Here is a 22,441-nt window from a genome sequence, read left to right on the forward strand (position 1 = left end):
CTTCTCCCCTCACCCGCTAGTTTTGTGTATCTGTGTGTGCGAGAGTGTGTGTGCGTGCATGCATATGTGTGTGCAATTTTTATCTTTGTTTTTGTTCTGTTGATCTGATGCTTTCTTTAAGGACAAAGCTTTAATTATTTCAGTGTACTGGTTTAATCATTTGCCAAAAAGAAACCTCATTCTAGGCTTTTGGGGGGTCCATTTTTAGACATGTCCATTAACACACGAGGCTGGAAATCCTAAATGCTTGCTGGTCGGCCCTTGGCCCATTCCCTCACCTTAATTTCACCCCCCCCTCATCAGCATGCACAATAGTATAAGTTAGGAAACACCTGTGCTGAGTTGAGGGGGAAATAAAAGTAGAAGCAACTTCTTCAAATCTGCACTCCTAGTTTCACTTTAATAAACTTTTTTTTAATCACTGATTTTTTTTTTTTTTTTTTTTTTTTGGCACCCTCTGCTGAGCTTGAAATCATCAGAGATACTGAACGATGTGTCTGTGGAGCTTTTGTGAGGCCAGCTGAGCACCCCTGGAAAGTAGAGCAGGGGCTGAAAGTCATTCAGTGACTTAAGAATTAAGTGAGAGATTTAAATAAGATCTGTGAGATCTGTGGGCCGGGCAGGGTTAGGTGATAGATGGTAAAATGGAATACTTAGGGATACTCAAGGAGGAGAAAAAATTTCCAGTCAGGGTAACACAGGCATTCCTGCTGCAATTAGGGCCTTAAAAACTGTATTTAATCCAATTTTTATTTTGTGTAACTCAAAATTTAACTAATAGATATGTGATTGCCTTCGTCTCCATGCCTGCTATGTAAAACAGAGGAATTATACTGACATTATTCCTGGATTTCTCCTAAATTTTTGATGTATTTCTTTTTCAGTTTTCAAGAGTTCAGATTTTAGTTAGCAAAAGAAAAACATAACTTCTCTAGGTATACAAATAGTTTCCTATGCATTATTCTTATCAATGCACAACCTATCTATACGTAACATAATATATCCTATTTGTATCAGGATTTTTTTTGTATAGTAACAAGCAAGACTGCCTTGAAGGCGCAGATGACCATTACATTCTTTAAACTCATAGTTTTTAGTTCCTTGTTACTCTCCCCAAAATTATTTGTTACAGACCTTAAATATCTACTGTCTTATCTTAGCCCAAGGTGAATTTTGTTGAAACTTAGAGGGAATTTTATTCCACCTCTTTAAGAGTATCCAAAAGGAAAGAGGCAACTATTTTTCGTTCAACAAAAATTTTAGAAGCCCTTTTTTTCACCAACAGAAAACTCCAAAACAGCTTTGTCTCAGAACGTTAAACTTTGGCATGGATCAGAAATGTGAGTTTTGCTTTGTTTGAGGAAATTTGTTTTTGAAACAACAATGTTATAAATATTTTTAAATTGCCTGCTGAGCATGCGCTGTGTCTGACTTTATTCATAGTTTTAAACACACACCAAAGTGCAGTCTTCTGAATGGCCACAGGTAAGGCTGTTGATTTGTAGGATCTTTCTCAGAGCCACCTTCAGTGAGTCTACTCAGTTTTCCAGAAGGGAAAAGGGCGAGAGCTGAGTTTAAACCTGGATTCCCTTCTAAAAACCATAGAGCAAAAGTAGATTCCCCCATTAAGGCTTGCACATTATACTTAGGGTAAGTACTATTCAACTTTCCTTTCTTATGGGACTCGCCTGCCTTAACTTTTCGGCTTACTACTAGCAGAGTAAAATAAGAAAAAAATTGAACTCAATGAGGTATTTGACTGAAGTAGAAAATTTGCAGATTTTTAAGGGCATTTATTGTGCATAAATTTGGGGATCCGAGAATTTGCCAGTGAAAAGATAGCAGCTCTGTGCTTACAGAGCAAAGATGTGCTAGTCTGAACATGCCTGATCTCATCTGGAACCGAAAGCTAAATCTAGGTGGGCCTGTAATAATACCAGAAAAAGAACACATGTATCTTTTGTGCAACCTTTTAAAAAAAAAAAAAAAAAAACAGGCTTCCAAAGGGAATGACAAAGAAGTAGGTTCTCCTCTTGCTGAATAAGTAGTCATACTTTGCTCCAGGATATATATATTTCCAGTTGTTTTGGGTTGTTTTGTTTCATTTTGTTGTTGTCATCCCTGTGGAAGTATATTCTTTCCTGTCGGTGACTGTTAACACTTTACATTTTTCAGAATGCTTTATCTCCATTAACTCCATTTGATGTTTCCTCACTTGGTTACCTTTTTCAAGTCTGCGATGACCCTCTCAGGCTTTGCAATTCTTATCGATTCTTGCCAGAATATATTTATTCATTAGCTGTTTGTTATAGTTATGGTGGAGATAATCTCATTTTTCAGGCCTTTATAATTATCCAAACAAATTTCATTTTGAGGTGAAATTTCTCATAGCTTTTCTTGACTCAGAACTGAACTTGTCTTGCAGAGGCTTGAAGAAAAGCCAACTAGCCGTTTTTTGAGAACTAAATATTCTAAGAAATGCAAATGAAATTTTTTACAAAATACATATTGTGCATCTATGCAATGCTTTTCTAATTTTTTTTTTCTTTCCATGATTTAAAATAGAACTTGAAAATTAAATGTTATTCTAAAAAAAGAAAAAAACCTGCCAGGTTAATGCTGATAATTTAAATGCCCAATTTAAAATAATTCAAAGTTTTGATTTCTATGCAACATATCACCTTTCAATGTCAGTCAGTAATACTTTGTGCAAATATACATATATATATATACACATACACCCACATACAGAGACACAGCTTCACTTTACATTTGTATTAATTCTATTTTTGCATGAAAGAGGATTAGCCTTAATGCAAACTTTTATAAATTTATTATATTTTATTATTTTTCTGTAATTTAAAAATCCAATTATTGCTTCCCTCTGATTATTTAATATATATATACTTATTAATGTCTTTTTGTATTCTAATAATTTATCTCAACTTGTATTTTTATAAGTCTTACATACTCCTGAATTTTATGCAGCTGTATTAACATTCAGGTTTATTCCCATACGATTTGCTTTGTTCCGTATCTGTTACTGTGTTAAACAAGTTTTTTTAATTTCCCAATCTACAAAGGCTATGGCTATTTTTTCTGTATATTATTTCTACATGTCTTCAGTATTCTGAAGAAGAAAACTTTTTAACCTCATGATCCCCTGGAAAGCTTTCAAACAAGTAGAAGTAATCTTTACCTTGCTACTCCCATGTCTGGTCTGTTTGCTCTCACTATACCATGCCCCGCCACCAGCAACCCTGAAAACACAACAGTAATAAACATGATATGATAACTTTTCTGATCATAGAACCAGGAAATACCAAAGAAAATTGTGGCATATGTAGGAAAATGCCAAGTGCTTCTCCAGTAAGATCAGCTGTTTTTGTACTTTTTTTTCTCTCCTGAATTTTGTTTGTGACTTTTTTGGCTTGCTGAAGCATATCCCCATAATCTTATGAAGGCACAGCAAATTCCCAATGCCACAACAACACTGTGCAGCTGGGGAGAGCCCAGAAGAGCTGATCCTGGGTGGCTGCAGACTTCCCGAGCAATGATGTAAGGCGGGAGGAGTAAGTAGGCTACTCTTCCCTTTGCTTCTTACCTGGGCTGCCAACTGGTCAGGTAGAGCGATTTTTTTCTGTTGCTTTCCCTTCAGCTATTTGGGGTTTTTCCTTCAATTACCAATGGATTTCTACTTTTTCCAGGGATGATTTATCCAGCAAAGCATCCCATTGTTCTTTCATATTGAAACATGGAAAGCTTTGGAGATTGGGAAGGGCAAAGGAAAGGGGGTCAGGGTAACTGGCAAATATTCAAAATGGCATCAGACTCAAAGCTGTTTGGGGGTCTGTAACTTTTCCGTTCTCCTCAGAGCCTCTACAAGGTTGAAAGTAGTGAATGGGATAACTATAGGGTACAAACTGTGATCTAACTAATTCAGTAGATGGAGCTCTTCCCCCTAAGTCTGTATTTAAATTAACATCCCACTCTGGTTTGTGGGGCTCTCTGTTTCAAGGTGTGTCATACCACACGTATAAACTCAAAGGCCTAGATTGCTAGGAAAGCGATTTCCTGACACTTTTCAAAAAAGATGCAGCACTCTGCTTTGAAACACAAAACAGCACAGGGGAGAAGGAAGGATGGGGTGGGAAATGAAGTTTACAAATCTAAATTTCTCCCTATGTTTGTTGATATTCTCAAGTGTGAAGTTAACTCCTAACACTATAGAAGTGATTATTACTGTAAATGTAGAAAGATGTATGGAACATACAGGATTTGGGCTGTGTTTGTTGCAAATCTTGCAGGCTATCTGAACTGTGCAGATCTCCTCTCATTTGATTCTGCAAAGGAATTTTAATACTGTAATGCAATTGTTTCATCCAATTAGTCTAGAGAACCTGGCTGAAATGTGACAAATTCTGAATTGTGACAGTGCAGAGGAGGGCAAAGCAGCTGTGTTAGGAAGGTGCCTTTATGGAAGCCAAAATATTTTCAGCAATAACTGAAAATAGATCTCCAGTATCTGCTTCAATATGGAAAGAACTACTTGTTTATTTCCGTTTAAATTAATTGAAATGAATAATTGTCATAAAATTTGCATCAGTGTTATAATATTCTCAGTACCAATAGGATAAAGTTCGATCATGTCCTTGCCTGGTACAAGAAGAGAAAATATAGATATTCTGTAGTAAATTATCTTTCTTAGTGGAATGTCTTCTCCCAGATTGGAGATATTACTGAATCTCTCTTGTTAAATCTTGATAAGATCATTTGGCCAAAGTAGAACTGGGCTTGGCTTTAGTACCAAAAGAAATAGCATTTTTAAGGGACTTGGATTTCCTTTACATACCACATGTCTGAGTCCGATACAGTCCAGAAAAACAGAGAGGATGAGATGAAATTATTCCTAAGCAGCCGCTGTAGGCCAAACACTGAAACAGTGCCAACCTGGACCAATCAGGCCAGCTTCTCAGAAGATGCATGCTTTTGTCGAACACTTACATGAAGAGAAAGAGGGAGGAAGCCCTTGAAATTGCGTTCGTATGAATGATTCTTCACTAATTTCAATAAAGTCCATGGCAATAGATGCAATGATTTTTATTTTTTTGTAAAGAAGAAAATGTCAGTTTTCTTGTCCAGCTAAGGATCTCTGAATGCTGTACTCTGACATCTTTTGAACAAAACTATCCTTTTGAATTTAAGCAAGTGAAAAACTTCTCACAGAGAGCAAAGAGTAAAACTGATGGAAACTCAAAATCAATTCCAAACCCATTTCTGGCATGATGAGAATAACATTTGTGCTGTGTTTAAAGCAGTTTAAAACAAGAAAATGATAAAATGATCAATATACTTAAAGCCAAAAATAACCAGGAGAGAACAATCTGTAATCCATTCCTAGACCTGAAACCCTACACTTTTGATTGAACATGAAAATAAACGAATATATCTTTTATAAGGTGGCATTGTAAGCCTTATAATATAAAGAAATGATGAGATGCCAAGCTTTCAACTCTATTTAAGCTATGTTTTCAGAGTTTAGCCAAACAAAAATTTCTAGACTTAAACTATTGTAGATTTATTTATTTCTACATACCCTCACCATAGAAAGAGCAAAAGTTGAGGAATATATGTAGAATGCCACAATGGACTACACTGCCACTTCACAGTCTATGTACGTTCTTTATTTATTTGAAGAAAAAAAAAGTTAAAGCTACAGCAAAAAGAATATTTTTTTAAATTTATATTTTTTATTTTTGGCTGTGTTGGGTCTTCGTTGCTGCACGCGGGCTTTCTCTAGTTGCGGCGAGCGGGGACTACTCTTCGTTGTGGTGCACGGGCTTCCTATTGCAGTGGCTTCTCTTGTTGTGGAGCACGAGCTCTAGGCATGTGGGCTTCAGTAGTTTTGGCACACGGGCTTCAGTAGTTGTGGCGTGCAGGCTCTAGAGTGCAGGCGTAGTAGTTGTGGCTCACGGGCTTAGTTGCTCCGTGGCATGTGGGATCTTCCCGGGCCAGGGCTTGAACCCGTGTCTCCTGCATTGCCAGGCGGATTCTTAACCACTGCGCCACCAGGGAAGCCCCCAAAGAATATTTTAGACTATATCTGAAAGTGAATTAGTCACTGTGGAACGGACTTGAATATTTCTTTAAAAATACCTTGACTCTTGACTAATTTACTAAATTCAACACACACATCAATATAAATCACGCATATTTTATCCTTATTGCTTTACTAGACTGAAAGACTAAGATGACATCAATACATTTTGAACCTATGGATTCAAGGTCAGTGAAATGCCACTGTCCAAGTTTACAAAAACCTCTCTAGACTTAAGATTTTGCCCCAGTGAATGACTTTCTACCAACCTATCCAGAGTCATTCGACTGGCTAGTTATTTATTGATCAGATAAAATAGAATTGTCCTTCTAGATGAAGAAATCCTGGCTGAAAAATTAAAATGACAACAAATTGCATAAGCACATTTAATTTCGTTGACCTAAGGTGCAGTGGGAATGATGATAATTCTAATGAGCACTGTGACGAATGTAACTACAAAGAAGCATGTGTGATTACATCAGGAAGAGTGACCTCAGTGGGCAAGGTCAGAAGGGTGAGACACAGGAGCCATGACAGAGTGGAGGCTAATGATGAAAGTTATTGGAGATGCTTAAAGTTCGTAGCTGGCTAACAGAACTAACAGATACCAAAAAAAAGAGTCCATGAATTTTAAAAGTAGATAGAAAGGCAATACTTTTCCTTATAGGATATAATCAAGTGTAGAATTCACTTTTGCAGAGAATTACAACAACCTCCTAAGCTTCGGCTGTCCAGTGTGGTAATAGCTGTAAAGAGCTGTTATGCTCATCTGCTTAAAGATTCATATAAGTGTAATTGTTATAGCAACTTGTTATGCTATTGTTTGAAGTTGAAAAGCTCTGCTTTAAGTGTCGACAAAGCAAATGTCAGCATCACAGAATCATAATCATGGCATCTTAGAGCTTGAAGGAGCCTTAGATATCTCAATAAAGGTGAGTGGGTTACCAAACACTCCAGAAAGGAATACTGACTATCTGGTGCAGGACCATGTAGAATTTTTAAAAATATGTATTTTATATATTGTGACTTACATTTGGAAAACACTATTTAATATAAAAGCTTAAAAAACAGAGAAGCTAAAGCTCCACAAATTCATCTTGACTAGTGGTGCTATACATTGGATTCTGTGAACCAGGGGTTCTAAATAGAGAAGAGTGGAAATTTTTCAGTAAAGCACAAAATTTTATTTTCACCAAAGGGACAGGGTGTTTAACAGAAGAAGAAATGCTATTTGGGCTTACACCATGCTAATAGGAAAATGTAAATGGAAAAATGATAAAACTTTCTCAAGATGAGAAAGGCAAATTGTACGAGAACTCAAGTTTTCTAGCTTCTACTCTACACCACAAGCCTGACCCCTAAAACAAATTTTATAAAAATAAAAAGTGGATGATATTCCAGAAGTAATTGAGGAAGAAAGCGAAGTAACCAGGCCCTTAACGTTCCTATTTCTATACCAATAACCCTACCTTACATGGGGTAGGGGGCAAATATGTGTGGTAAGGATAAGGCATTCTGGAGAATGAAGGAAAATGCACCCACATTGGCACTCCGTGGACACTCTCTGCTGTTAACGTTGCTTCCCTCATGCAACCCTCATATCCCCTCCAAGGTAACCTTGCATCTCATTTCTCTTCTTCCCGCTATCCCCACCAAAAGAAAAACAAAAAGAAAGAAAGAAAAAAGAAAAGAAAAAAATTTTTTGAGAAATTGTAGTCAGAAAATCCTTTAGAAAGAAGCCCTTCTCCTTAGAAATCTTCCTGTACAAATCAATGTATCTAACTGTTGTATCAAAATGTGAGTTCTAATCAGAGGGTACTGAGTTAATAAGTTTAAACACATTTTAACTGGGTTCCTCCTTGTCTCCTAAGTGCACACTACATTTCCACACCCCTGTTCTTTTCACCTGGTGCTCCCAAGTAGAGACAAATTCTGCCTTCTCTATTTCTACAATACTCTATCTTTTAATGGCTTTTGTCATACTCTCTCTTATAGATTAGCCATTTGTATGTTTATTTGTAATGTAAAGAACAGGTCTATGTAATCTGGGGCAGTGCCCTTAATTTCACTGGGCCTCAATTTCCACATCTATAAGTAGGAAAATGATAACTATCTTGCTGGGATATTGTAAAAATTCCTGAAGTGGAGTATATAGAGTGCTTAGTACCATGACTAGCACATGATCATCTCTCAGTATCATTGTTGTTGTTACTACTACTACTATTATTAATATTCCCTTTCCCCTAGTTCTTCCCCAACAGTATTTTCGAGCTCATAGATTGATCTTATTGAGTTCAGAATCTCTTCAAGCAACAAACACAATGACTTTTACATAATAGGAGCTGAATAAAAATATATTGAATCTTTTTTGTGCAAGTCCATAGGCCCCATTACTTCCTTACAAAGATCCTTCAATTCTTTCCTGGAAGTTTAGAATAGTCAGCCCTGGCCAAACTATGGACGCCATAAACGATATCAGTATTGCTCACTGTAGACTGTCGGTGCTGCCTTCCCTTTCAGGTTCCACACAGGCCCCCCAATCACATAGGATTGCTCTTTGCAGCATCCCCAGAAGTGTCAGCTTATAGTTCTGTTTCATGTGATTAATGAGCTGGTTATACCTCTGTCTGCAGCCTGAACTAGAAACTTTCACTTTGGAGAGCAGGTCAAGTTATCGAATTTAATTTTAGTTGCATCTGTTATAAGCCAACTGTGTATTCGTTACATTTATAAATTCCCTCTCCAGCCATATATTTTCATGACTGTTGAGAGCTCCTGAATCTGTGTTGAATGTCCTTAAATTTTACTTTGGGGACCAGAAAATGAGGCAGTGAGACATTTTTGAGAGCTAGCTGTCATCTTTGGTATTTCTTCCTTTTAGTGTCTAATCTGGTCTGTTTGAAGAAGGGGGCAAGTATATAATTTTTTATCTAACTTGAATGTGGTATGGTAATTCTGTATCAATGAGGTCTAGGGTCAATGCAGTTCATCTACACATTTCTGTTTTCCTGGCATGCAACCCCATTCTGTGGAAATTAGAAACTTCTAAAAACTGGAAATGATAAAATAACTTGAGGCATGTCAGGGTAGAGATATAGCATTAAATACTTCAAGTCAGCTGTAGGCGGGATGGCATACAAGGTGGACTCGAGGTGTATGTGGATCTTACTGGTTCTTCAGCGTTGCAGTGAAGAGTGAGAAAATAAAAGGGGGCAAATCACATGGCCATAGCTGAGGAGAAGCTGGCCATAGGGTGTGCTTAAATGAGGAAGTATGCTGCATCTTAATCAGCCAGAAGTTCCATTTATTTGAAAGTGAGCTGGTATTTGTGAGGGGAACAAGGTCACATTTAGTAGAACTGGTAATTCAATAAAGGGTTCTGACTTTGCCAGAGTAATATTGTTGGCATCAAGAGAAGAAAGTTTTGCAGGTTTCTCTGTGTGCACTTGCCATTACTGGTGTTCCTGGTGGGTGGCTGAATCATCCTGATGGCATTCAACAGGAACCAGCTGCTGAGAATATTAAAATGCAAGCATTTATTCCTCTAGAGAGACAGTAGCATCTGCAAAGTTTTCCTATCTTGATAGTACAGATAATCCCAGGGAGCATACTCTAGTAGTTTTAACTCTCTATTCATTTATACATTTTCTTTTATCATTATCGTCAGTATCTCAAGTTCTAACAGGAGAGAAGAATGCCTGAATCCACACCAGGTTGAAGAGACAGATAGGAAGCACTTAGCCAAGGACATGGAATCGCCTCTTGCGCTTTATCTTGAATTATGATTCTCAAGAGGAGAAACTGGCATTTTTCTCCCTTGGCTTGCCTTCACAGCAAAGGGCTACCATACATTTAGTCTTCAGAGCTCTACCACCAGCAGGGAGAGAAGGCCTTGAACTTCCTCACCCTCAATACAGACTTCTTTGGAGCTTTCCTTTTTACTTGTAAAACTTGTGAATTTGTCGCTTTCCTTGTGTGATTTGTTGTTGTTTGGTTGAGCTAGCATCAACAGTTGGGGGAAAGGGCGGTACAGAAAGGAGGTTTGGACTCCGTAATCTACTAGGCCTTTTCCATCTCTAATATTTATGAATAGTGTATTGAACTGATGGAAAAAATGTTGAATATGTTCATTATGACTTATATTCACTGGTGTGTTGCCTAGAATACAAAAGAGCAAAGCAGTTGCAGCATAACTAGTTCCTTACAATAAATGTGCTGGTATGACAGAGCTCTGTATTCTTTCCTATTCTACTGTGTGTCGTCCCCAGACACACACTCTATGGGTCTGAGTGGCAACTGCAGACTGGATACCGGATGGCATGACAGCCAGCCCAAGTTCTGTAGGGAACCGGGACGTTCCTTGTAGAGTCTTGGTCCTCAACAGCAGCAGCTTTCTTGAAGGTCCTGACTGAGCAGTCTTCTTCAAGAGAAATCACTGAAGCCAGTTTCACATCACAGATGCTGCTCAGGTGCTACAGGGGTTACAGGGGTTACAGTTCTTATCATCAGAAAAGAAACTTATTTTGTCCCTTCATTTAAAAAAAATCGGTATGGATAACTAATTTCTTGGCAACATTAGGTTCTAATATAAAGGAGTAAGAGTGGCAGATACTTCAGAATTAACTGTTATTTATCTTCAAAATTTATTATGTTTTTCTCTACCGGTTTTCTTTCTCAATTGTGTTTTGTTTAGGACATGTTAAAATAAAATTGTATTTCCTAAGTATTTACCAGATAACACTGGGAAATAGTAGCATGGCAAGAGGCAAGAAATCTAGGATTTTTTTTATTCGCACAAATAATTAACAAAATAGATAGTAAAGAACTAAAACAATGCCAAAATAGTCTTTCCTTGGCCAAATAACAGGCCAATTTTTTAAATCAAGTATAGCGCTGTGAGCATCATGCAAATATGTACCAAAATAGAGAAGGACTATCTAAGGTCAAGGACTTAGAGGGTGTAGCCCTAATGTAGAGTAGAGAACAGTTCCAAGATGCAGCAGTTCACAGAAAGGTGCAAAGAAATGTTTGGCCTATGTCTGAGATCCCAGGAGAATAGCAGGGAATTGACAAGTGAGTTCTGCCTCATAGAAGCCTTTGCTTCTTGTTGGGTCAGTTCAGAGCCAACAGACTAGCTCTTGTGAAAGGTGAGTCCAAGACCTCACTTGTACCCATATCAACTATTACAGTGACATTAACTCAAACCAACTGTCCCAGCATTATTTATCATTATTACCTTTCAGAGGTGATTTTTTTTTTTTTTCTTATGCTTTCTTAAGAGCTAAAATCCATCCAAATCCATGAAGAGCAAGCATAAACTGAGAGCAGACACATTTGTCACTAGTTTATAATAATCTCAGAGAGGAGGAAAAGAGAGGGGGAAAGAAAGTACCGAGGGGAAAAAAATGTGTAAAATCTTTTTTCAGGAAAATTGCCTTGGCAAACATTTAGATCAGGTCGCTCAAAAACAATAACGGCTACCCAATTCCAGAGTGGTATAACCTGAGAGCAGATGTGACAGGTTTTTTTTTTCCAGCTCCACCCTTCCTTACAGGACAAATCACTTAACTTGTCTATGTAATAGTGTATTTGTCAGATAAATAGAAACCCATCTATCCTCATCTCCTTCTCAGGGTGTTGCTAAGGCTGTTTGTGCACACATATATAAATGTATATATTATAGCTATATATTTCCAGCAGGAGAATGATTTCAAAATAAGTGAGGGCTTCCCTGGTGGCGCAGTGGTTGAGAATCCGCCTGCCGATGCAGGAGACACGGGTTCGTGCCCTGGTCCGGGAGGATCCCACATGCCGCGGAGCGACTGAGCCCGTGAGCCATGGCCACTGAGCCTGTGCGTCCGGAGCCTGTGCTCCGCAACGGGAGAGGCCACAACAGTGAGAGGCCCGCATACCGCAAAAAAAAAAAAAAAAAAAAAAAAAAAAAAAAAAAAAAAAAAAAATAAGTGAATCAAGATTTTATATATGCATCTGTTGTGAAGGTCAATCACTTTTTTAAAAAATTTTAAGACCTCCTCTGCTAATTACCAATGTTAAAACACTTGAAAATGATGACTGAACCTATATAACCTCTGTGGAATGGAAGACTTTTTGAAATCTAAACATAATTATAGAGATTCAAACACATTTCCATCTACTTATGGACCCTAGTGGCCTTACTCAAGGCAGTACAAACCTATTAAGCAAAAAAAAAAAAAAGAAAGAAAAAAGATTAGTTTTGCCAATAAATATCTTTAAAAAAAATCCTAAATCAAGGTCTAGTATCAAGGTATAATTCTGGCTGTAGAAGTGAAATAGTTCTCTATATTAGACCTTATTTTTTAGAAAATGGAACAGAGATGTATAGTAAGGGGAGGGTAAGTGTCAGCCTACACAAACATCCTAGGCATCTGCCCAGACTACTGGTCTGTCCCTATGAGAATCAGGCTCAGTATATATAAAGCCCCTAAGATCATTGGGAAAGAGGTCCCATTCATCTGTTTGGTACTGCTGTTATTCTTTTGATGTTCGTCTTGGCTATTTAATCTCTGCTTTCTATATACAGACCTCAGTGGAATGATAATGACATGAGGAGGGCAGGTAAAGATAAATAAATGTGACTTTTTCGACATGACCATTACCCTCTAATGCCTTTTCTCTGGTCCATTCCAAGCATCCAGGAAAGAGAAACTTAGCTTCCATGGAGAGTGAAGTCAGAGCTCTGACTTAGCATAATGAGACAGAAAGAGAGAGAGAGAGAGAGAGAGAGAGAGAGAGAGAGAGAGAAAGGGAGCAAGCACACTGTTAGTGAACCCAGTGAGTTTCTGCTGGGCTAAGACCAGGTTCTCCTGTTTCCTCTATTTTTTCCCAAACTGAAAAGAGTTATTGTGGTAATTCACCTGTGTTTCTGAGCCTGAGCACATACCCAAGACCTGCTCAAGGTAAGCCCAGTAAGAAATCAGGGATAGGACTTATATCCAGGAAACTCAGCTTCTTTTTAGTAACTTCTGCTTGTTTTGTTTGGTTTTGTTTTGTTTTTCAGGGAAATTTGTGTTTTTAGAAAATATGTTTCAATTCCCAGACATTGATATCCTGGGCATCTTTGGGTGGTGACAGAAGTGGGGATGGTGGCTGTAACAAATGTAGCAGAAGCCAGTGCAGTTGCACTCTATCAAACATGTTGGCAGACCCCAGATCTTTCTGATCCTTACTGCAGAATTCAGTTGCCTCCTTACCCTAAGAAGACAGGGTTAACTGAGGGTTTTGAGAGGGGTGGTGCATCTTTCTTAATTTAGGTCTTGGTGACTATGGGACTAGAATGCCGTGGTGAAAACAATCCAGCTAGAATCAGGACCACTTTCCTGGCTGTACAACCCGAGCGGTCACACCCAGGGCTCAGAAGGGCCCTGGGCTTGGTTTAATGCGCTTCTGTTGCTGTCTTGAAATCCTTCATGATTTTTTTAATAAAGGGCCCCGCATTTTCATTTTGCCTTGTGCCCCACAGATTATGTAGCTGGTCCTGCCTGGAATTTATATTTTCCTGGCATGCCAACTGAAGGTATCAGTCACATATCTTCTCTTACTTAAAATGATCCTCTGTCTCGATTCCTCAGAAGCTAATTCCTGTGTTCAACTCTGAAGATTTCTGTCCATACAATATGGTTCAGAAGAACCCATCTCTCCTTCCTTCCTCCAAACACTTTGATATGATTATCATCAAGATGGTATTGTTTTGTAATCAGAAACTCTGTAGTGGTCTCAGCCAAATATTTTTTTGCTAGAGGTTAATACTTGGGAGAAATAGTTGTAGTAATGAGGTCTTTGCCCATTATTGGCTCGTTAAAATAGGCTTCAACCATTAAATTGAGATTTTAAAAAGTACATCTAACATTCAGCTTATTTTAGACTAGGACTTTCCAACCACTGTGAGATCAAACACATCAGTGTACTCAACAAACAATTTCATCTCCCAGCTCTGGCCTGGGCTTCTGTCCCTCTTAAGCTCCTCCGTGGCTGCTGCTGTGTGTTCCACATCTTTCTCATGACCCCTTCTGCCTTCAGGTCCTATCAGTCCTTCCTTCTTACCCAAAACTGACATTAGCATGAGGGAGTTCCTCGCTTTAATCTACATATGACATATAATGAGAATGATTCTGCTGAATTTTGTGCGTTCACACCCCTGCCACCACCTTGATGAGTGTGAATGCCAGGATTGAAAAGTCAGGATCAGACCCCATAGAGGTGCCTGGATTTGTCCTCAGTGATAGTTTGTTAGGACTAGGTCTTAACCAGAAGCATTCAAGACTCCTGACTCCCAGCCAGATATGCTTGTGATTATTCAGGGCATCCTCAATATTCCCAAAAGATATATTCTAGATGACTGGGTTGTAAACCAGTTTCTAAGCACCCATAACCAGGAGGAGGAGGAAATATGCCAGAGGAACTAGGAGCTGGGAGAAGGAACCTGAATGGCCACCTAAAGCTAGTTAGCCTCCCTGAACCTATAAAATACTTCCTACCCCTAACAGTGTCTCCTGGGTTACCGGGAGGGTCCAGAGAGAGGCTTGTCTGACACAAAGCCTCACTCACTTCGAAAACTCTGGAAGAAGAGCCCCTTCCACCTCCCCTCCTCCTCTCCCGTGCCCTCTCTTCCACACCTCTGTTCTCCCTCCCCTATGAAAGGAAGGAAGGCAGAGGAATCTGATGGAGAGGTGCCAGACTGTACAGTCCCTGTGAGTTTAAATTATAGAAGATTAGAATAACCTTTATTTGCCTGAACCAGGTAGGCTGAAGTTTGCAAGTTTTCAAATCAATGCTGACCTCCTGTCTAGTGACAGTACAACCATGGCACAGAGGAAAGGTCAAAAGCATTACTCAGAGACCATGGCATCTCGCAAGAGATTTTTCAGTGGTTCACTAGCTGTGGACAAGGCCCTGAGCAAAAATTGCTAAACAGATTGAGTCCTTTTCAGTCATGGCCACTCCCTTCCTCCTCTCCTCTGCCTCCAGGGCCCAGGGTCCTTGTGTTCAGCTGATTTTTTCCTTCAGCCTCCCCAGTTCCAAAATTATCCCTATCCCCTCCCCAGCTCCAATTCAAAACTACTTTACACTGGGTAACCCTCTTGGGATTGAAGTGATTAGAGCATCCAGGCACGAATGGCTTAAACCCCTACGTTACGTTTGCATCTCAGGAGAAGTGTTGGAAATTGAAATGTACCTCATTAACAAGGGGGCTTATGCTCCTTGCCTACAGCAGGTGGCTGTCCCTTTTAAGCCAGACTATCTGCCTAGAATCAACCATGTCCTGATACATCTGTACCCACCCGTCCGTCCGCTTCTTTATCTTTGGTCACATATGTGACGTGAATTCAGAAAATCAAACTTTCTTCTGGGGGTGGGGGTGGATGTAGGTCTACATAGTGAATAATCAAACCCGGGATGATTGCAGAGGCTCTCTCTCACAGAAATATGCCATGGTATCATTTCTTTATATAAAACGAAGTTTCTATCTTGGATAGCCAAGGCTCTAATAGATATGGTTATGAAAGTAGTGTAAATAAGTTTAAAACCCCACTGCTTTGAGATTAGTCAAGGCTCCTATCTCTTGTGAACTCTGAGCATCTTACAAATTTGAATAATCAGTCATCTTGAGTTTCCTCTTTTGCACAGGAGGATATTAAGACTCATATGGGACACAGCATTTTTTTTCCGGGTCACCCAACTCAGCGGCGGAGCCGATTTTGAGGCCCTTGGCCCCTAGGGAAGTTTAGCTTTTCTATTTGATAATTGGGGGAATGCCTAAGACCCCCTCCATCCACTGCTGCCAACTTCTCCATCTTCTTGTCATTTCTCTTTACTAGTTGTTGCTCCTGTGATGTTAGAGAAAATGTTAGCAGGAGAATCAAAGGGAGGAGATGGAGCATTAGGGGAACATTAGCAACTATTGAAAAGACATTTTGACCTATTTCTGTAGTTATCAATTTAATAGTATTTGTTGCCAGGAAATGCACTGATGGCGGGTGGGAGGTTGGATTGCACTAGCAGCCTGCTCTCAGGGGCCCTCCAGTTTCAGGAGGTGGTAATTCTAGTTAATAAAAGGGTGAACTTCAAACACATTTTAACCAAATCAAATTGTAGTGGGAAATATCATATTACTGATGTTCAAGCCAACTCACAGCTGGTAATATTAGTCAGTATATAGGCCCCAAATTCTGACTTTCCAGCATTTTCAGATAAGTTTCTGGCGGTGAGCAAGTCCCCCTGGCACCTTGTTATGCAGGAATAGGAGATTTTTAACTAACATAGGAGCTAGCATAAATGCAAAATTCTTTATTCTTGTTGGACTTTTTATAAGATTGTCAAGATATTCAAATGATATGTAACAAAGCCAAACTTCAGGTAGTTGATAGGAAATCTCCTAGAGTCAGGAGTTTTAATTTTTTTGTTGTTTTGGTGTTTTGCTATGACATGTTGGCAAAAGATAAAAGCGATTCACTCTGCTAACCAGAGATGCTGGGCATAGTTCCCCCAACACTGATTTCATGCCATGAAGAGTACAAGGCACGGAAAAGAGCTCAGGCTTTGTGTCCCACCACTCAGACTGGAATACCAGCTTAGCCCCTACTGGCTGTGTGACCAGAGGTATTCATTTAGCTTCTCTGAGCCTTACGCTCCTCACACATAAAATGGGCAAAATATCAGTCTTTCATAGTTAGCATGAGGATCAAATGGGATAACATATGTAGAGAAATCCACATATGAAGAAAAACTGATGGGCATATACCAAGTGTTCAAAAGTGATCATTGTTTATCTTCTATGCTTTTTGCTTCTATGATCTTCAAGTAGCTTCTTTTTTTAGTTAATTATTTTTTTCCCAATAAAATACATGACTTTTAATATGATAATAAAAGGCAACACTGCTAGAGATACCCTGCAGACTGATCTGGTTGGTCCTTTTTGAGTGAATAGCTGTTGGCCTCTTCACCTTAGCCCCAGTTAGCCTAGAATTCCCTTTATTAGCCTGCTCTGGGTTCATGCAGTCAGACCATAGGACACATTTTTTTTTTTTTTTTTTTTTTTTTTTTTTTTTGCGGTACGCGGGCCTCTCACTGCTGTGGCCTCTCCCGCTGCGGAGCACAGGCTCCGGACGCGCAGGCCCAGCGGCCATGGCTCACGGGCCCAGTCGCTCCACGGCATGTGGGATCCTCCCGGACCGGGGCACAAACCCGTGTCTCCTGCATCGGCAGGCGGACCCTCAACCACTGCGCCACCAGGGAAGCCCCCATAGGACACATTTTAACCAAATCAACTAGACCCCCTGATAACACAGACTCAAGTTAAATGGACATAGGTGAGACAGCATATCACATGGCAGCTAGAACTTTCCTTGGCCCTTCCTCACCTGTCCTACTCTAGCTCACCTTAAATTCAGAGAGATGTCAGGCATCTTTCTCTGGGACTGCCTCCTGCCCAGATTTTTTTCTAAACTTTCTCCATGTGCCTGAGTCTCCGTTTTCACAGAGATTAATTCTGATTTGGTTCGCCTACACTTTTGAAGCTCTAAAATCTTTCCATTGTGGGTAGATTGTCTCAAATACTGTATTTGAGGATGGAAAAAGAAAACTCTGCCCAAATGTAAGCACCATTGAATCAAAGAAACAGTATTTTTTTCAACTGCATTCTTTGAGGATCCAGACAACCTTGAATTCTTTACAAAAGCACATCAGTAATGCCATCCTCCCTCTTAAAAAGACACACACACACACACACACACACACACACACACACACACACACACACACACCAACTACAGAAGGCCACTATTCATTATGTAAAGGGCTAGAGTGTCCAAGAGGAATAAAAAATTGAAAAAGAAAGTGATTCTATAGATAGAACCCAGACCTAGAAGTCAGGATACCCAAATTCTGTTTGCTACTGAATTGTAACCTGCCTTCTATGTGGATCCCAACATAGCCGCTTCACCCCAACTCCACTGTCATCATTTCTAGGGAGCATGGATTCTGACTCATCCTCCTAAGGGAGCGTGGGGGATTTCATTTGTTGCTGTTCTGAAAAACGTTGTGATTCCTATACCAATGGCATTTTTACATTTTCCCTCACTTGGAAGGATGAGCCCTGAATTGTACCTCCCATCGCTCTGGAGTAAAGACTGAACTTTTCGTAATTGTATGGGAAGAAAATGATGTCATTATGATGCCAACTTTGAACAGGGAATTAAAATCATCTTAATAGCTAGGGCTAATGCAGAACCACTGACCTGGCCTATCAACCATATTAACTCCTCTTTCAGCCACGCATGCTCTTGGTCAACATTAATTGCAGGACAACTCAGCTTGAGAGGCGCTATGGATCCAGGGTACATTTCCCTCCCCTCATAGCCTAGCTAAACCCCTATGCACAGGATGCCTGGTGCCTTAAAATTTGGTCCAAATCCCTTCCTTTTCGTGCACTGAGCAACTTTAGTAAATCTACGAAAGGGTTGTTCCATAGCCAGGAGGTCTTGCTTCTTCTGAACTGTTAAAGCACTTATTTATATGTCTCATTTGGCACTGATTACATACTGTCCTATACTAGAGTATGTTTATGTGTGTCTCATTCCTCCTACCACTGCACACTGCCCAGTAGGCTCATAAATACAGAGACTGTATTTATACAGTTTGTATCTCCTTCAACACCTAGAATGTACCATCAGAAGTAAAAGGTATATAGTGAATAATGTAATTTTAATGAATGAAATTAACAATAGCATATAAATATTTGGCAACAAACTACCTTTTCTGAACTCCATAAATGCCCACCCAGAAAGTAGCCTACAGAATATATCATTCAATTATATCTGTAAAGCTCTAGGATTCTTTTTCCAATTTAGTATTTATAGGTTTCATTCTTCCCTACTCTTCACTGACAGTATTTTCACATAGTAGGTTTTTAATAAATGGTTTTGATTTATCAATTAAAATCATAGATAAAGCAGTAATTTCCCATTTCTTTATGTTGAAATATTCATTTTGGTCTCCATCTACATCTTTATCTTCAGACCTTGTCAACCCTTGCAACACAGATATCTTGAGTTATCATTCCACATGGTACCCGGCTTAGGCTTAAAAATGGTTACGATTTTTAACTTGGCTTCTTTATCAGGCCTTTTGCAGGGAAGAAGGAAAATCTTTTTTTTTTTTTTTGGTCTCCTCCTCTTCCTCATAGGACTGTTACATAGTTGAATGAGAACTAGTCTATATAAAAGCATTTAAATTTCTGGAACAAATGTAATATCAGATTCATAATGTCAGATTGAGGAAGCTTTGGCATCCCAGCACACCAAATGATTTTGAACATCCTATGCGTTGAGCTTATTCGTGGATCTGAGAGGTGAGGGGATTATTATTCTAAGCTTTTACGTTAGGTGCATAAGATCTGTACCAGCTGCATTGACCATGTTCTCAGCCCGAATGAGACAGCCGATTGCATAGACCCTCTCCAGCCACGCAAAAGCATCACCATTACTCTCCATCCTGATTAGATCCTATACTTCAGCCACACAAAATGATCTGAAACCAGTCACTTTTGTGCTAGGTCACAGAATTTCAAAGTAGGTATATTATTCCAATCATGCCTCGGTTCTTCCGCAGAGAGTCTGCCTCACAGAAAGCCAGGGGGGCCGATCCCTCCTAGGCTAGACGTTCTGTTGAGTCATGTTTACTGACCCCCTCAGAAAGGTTCCAAAAGCAAATGCAAGAGGTTGCCGAATGCAGGGACATGTGGCGTGCATGCTACTGAAGTGACAGGCATAGCATACACCTGCTTTTTGGCTGTGGCAGGCCATCTTGACTGTGCCATGCCACAAGTTAGCATTTTGGATGAGCAATTGCCATTCTGTTGTTTTCTTCTCAACACATGGTGTTCAAAAACAGTTAAAAGAAAACTGTACCCATTTGCTCATCCCAGAAATCTAAAATTTCAAAGAACCATGCCAAATTAATTTTCACATAATATTTTCCAAGCTTTTTCTTTGCACTGAGAAGTGATATTTCACTTTTTGAACTCTTGGTGTCCTGGCCTGAGGTAAATGGGTGCAGTTTCTCTTTAAATGGCGTTAAACATATCAAAGCAGGATTATATCTGTCACCATCTTTTTTTTTTTTTTCTAATGGAATCAAAATCCTTCAGGGAGTGTCCCAAATCCACATTAATGTCTTTGAGTGCTAATGTTTCCACTGGGACTTTTACATTAGCAAAATACAAGTGTGTGGTTTCCGCCCCCCTCTGCTGTCTGTCTAAGAGCTGACTGCACCTCTGTTATTCTCCATAGCCTTCAGCTACCCCCCATCAAGGGGGTAGAAGAGGATGCTCCCTTTTCTACCCTTTCCCTCCTCCCCAGAAAAGCTAATATGAATGCAGTTTCCAGCATGGGGGAATCTTTGGAATCCCAACCTTGAATTTTATTCAAAAAAGACTAACTGCAGTAGCCGTCAATACTATCTATTGAGGGCCTATAACAACTTAAATTTCACCTTTGGTTCTGAGTGTGGAAAAATTAGACAAACCCCCATGATTTCAGGACCTTGCCATCGACATTTTTGTTGTTGATTTGGGGATATTGGTCATTGTCCTTATTATTGCAATACAATTCCTGTCCACCTCAATCCCTCTTTTTTATTTCTTTACCAAAGCAATTAAAGTGACGTGTTATAATCATGATTATCAAGTGGCAATGGAAAATTGCAGTGTCGTAGATAGATAATAATTAAAATAAATAATTGTGACATAATAATAAATAATTTAAAATTCTTGCATCACATTTCATCTTAGAATGCACCTTTTCCTTCCATTTGGATAAACCCTGGGAAGTTACAGTATTTCGAGAATAATTGTGTTTACATGTGGGGTGGAAGGGGCTGGAAAGCCCTCTAGTATCGCTGTCCAACCCCTGTCCAGCGTCTTCCTTCTTTCAGTGCCATCCTGGCCACAGAAAGCTTGAATTCTGCAGCTGATGCTTTGAGAGAGCCATCCCTGGAGAGCTGGGAGCTGTGTGCTTCTAAGCTGGCTCTTTGCATACTTTCACTTTCTGGAGCACTCTGGAGAACGAACCGCACTACTTCCTTAGCCACTCTTCCTATCCCTCCCTCTTTCTTCGTCTTCTACACCCTTTCCTGCTTTTCTTTTCTTCCCTTTCTTTTTCTACCCCTCATGCAACTGGGTGGAAGCTTGAACTGGAGTGTGTGTGTGTGTGTGTGTGTGTGTGTGTGTGTGTGTGTGTGAGTGGATGGTGGAGTGCAGTGAGGAGGGGATCTCCTGATGCCTGAGCCTACCTCTAGGAAAGAAACTCGGTGTTTTTATTTAAACAACCTCTCCCTACAGCTAAGCCTTCATATGTGGAAGAAAAACTCAAACCTTTTTCCCTTTCCACACTTTATGAAGACAAGGTAAGCGGAGGCAGTGACAATGTCAACCCTGGATTGAAAATGAAGCCTTTGTGAACAAACTATGTGCTCACCTTTAAATACTTTCTGAGGAAAAATCCCTGTCCATTGGCAATTATTGGAGAATTGATTGTGCTAGATTTTTGTGGGGTTATGCATGTTTTTCTGGTATGGAAAAAGTCTGGGGATTTTTTTGTTTGTTTGTTTATGTTTTTAACCATTAGTTGCACAAAAGCTTTGCAGTATCAGGTAGACTGTCTTCTATAGCCAAAAAAAACTTACGCTTTTGTACATGAGTCATTTGAATTTTCTATATTTAATATTCTTTTTGGTGAGTCCAATGTCAGTTTGTTCATGTTAGCATATTTAAATATCAAGGTGGTAGAAAATGTGTGTTTATATTTGTATAAACTTCTTCACACAATTTAGCAGCATATAGCAGACACTCACTAAAAATATTTTCCGATGGCATTCATAGTTGTTTCACCTCTGGGTTTCCCTCTTAGCAAACTTTGGCAAAGAGCACAGGTTTTGTAGCTGGACAAACTTAGATCCGTATATGAGTGTCATAAGGTAGTTTCTACTTTGCAAGTCTGCTTAAACCACAGTCTTGCTGTGCCTCAGTTTCTTTACCTGATGAAACGGGTATGATAATCTCTACTCTGGAAGGTTTTTGTCAGGATTAAATAAAATTATATATGTAAATCCCCTAGCATAGTGTCTGAAACATGGTAGGCATTTAAATTTATTATTTCTCTCCTCCCTTCTTTTTAAGAGAAATGCCTGGATGATATGATCACTTCTTTGGTCTTAAGCTTACTATTAGTGATTTTTCTCCATATCCAGATGACTTGAACCAATCATATTCGTTAGGTTTTAGCCACTCAACTTTTGTTCATCTCAAAG

At 39.4% G+C, this 22,441-nt stretch overlaps 1 protein-coding gene across 50 annotated transcripts in view; it reads left to right on the forward strand.

Annotated features, from left to right (window-relative positions):
• The window catches only part of ZBTB20 (zinc finger and BTB domain containing 20), an 802,591-nt gene that overhangs the window by 688,556 nt on the left and 91,594 nt on the right, over positions 1 to 22,441 (forward strand). The window contains exon 1 of one of the 50 annotated variants that reach the window (XM_059065148.2): positions 21,176 to 21,538. The exons of the other annotated variants lie outside the window; for them this stretch is intronic. The gene's annotated coding sequence lies outside the window, so the exon portion shown is untranslated. Of the gene's footprint in view, positions 1 to 21,175; positions 21,539 to 22,441 lie in introns of those variants that run through there. 50 annotated transcript variants of the gene reach the window in all.

Source organism: Kogia breviceps, chromosome 5 (genome assembly GCF_026419965.1).
Source record: "Kogia breviceps isolate mKogBre1 chromosome 5, mKogBre1 haplotype 1, whole genome shotgun sequence".
Classification (NCBI taxonomy): domain Eukaryota; kingdom Metazoa; phylum Chordata; class Mammalia; order Artiodactyla; family Physeteridae; genus Kogia; species Kogia breviceps.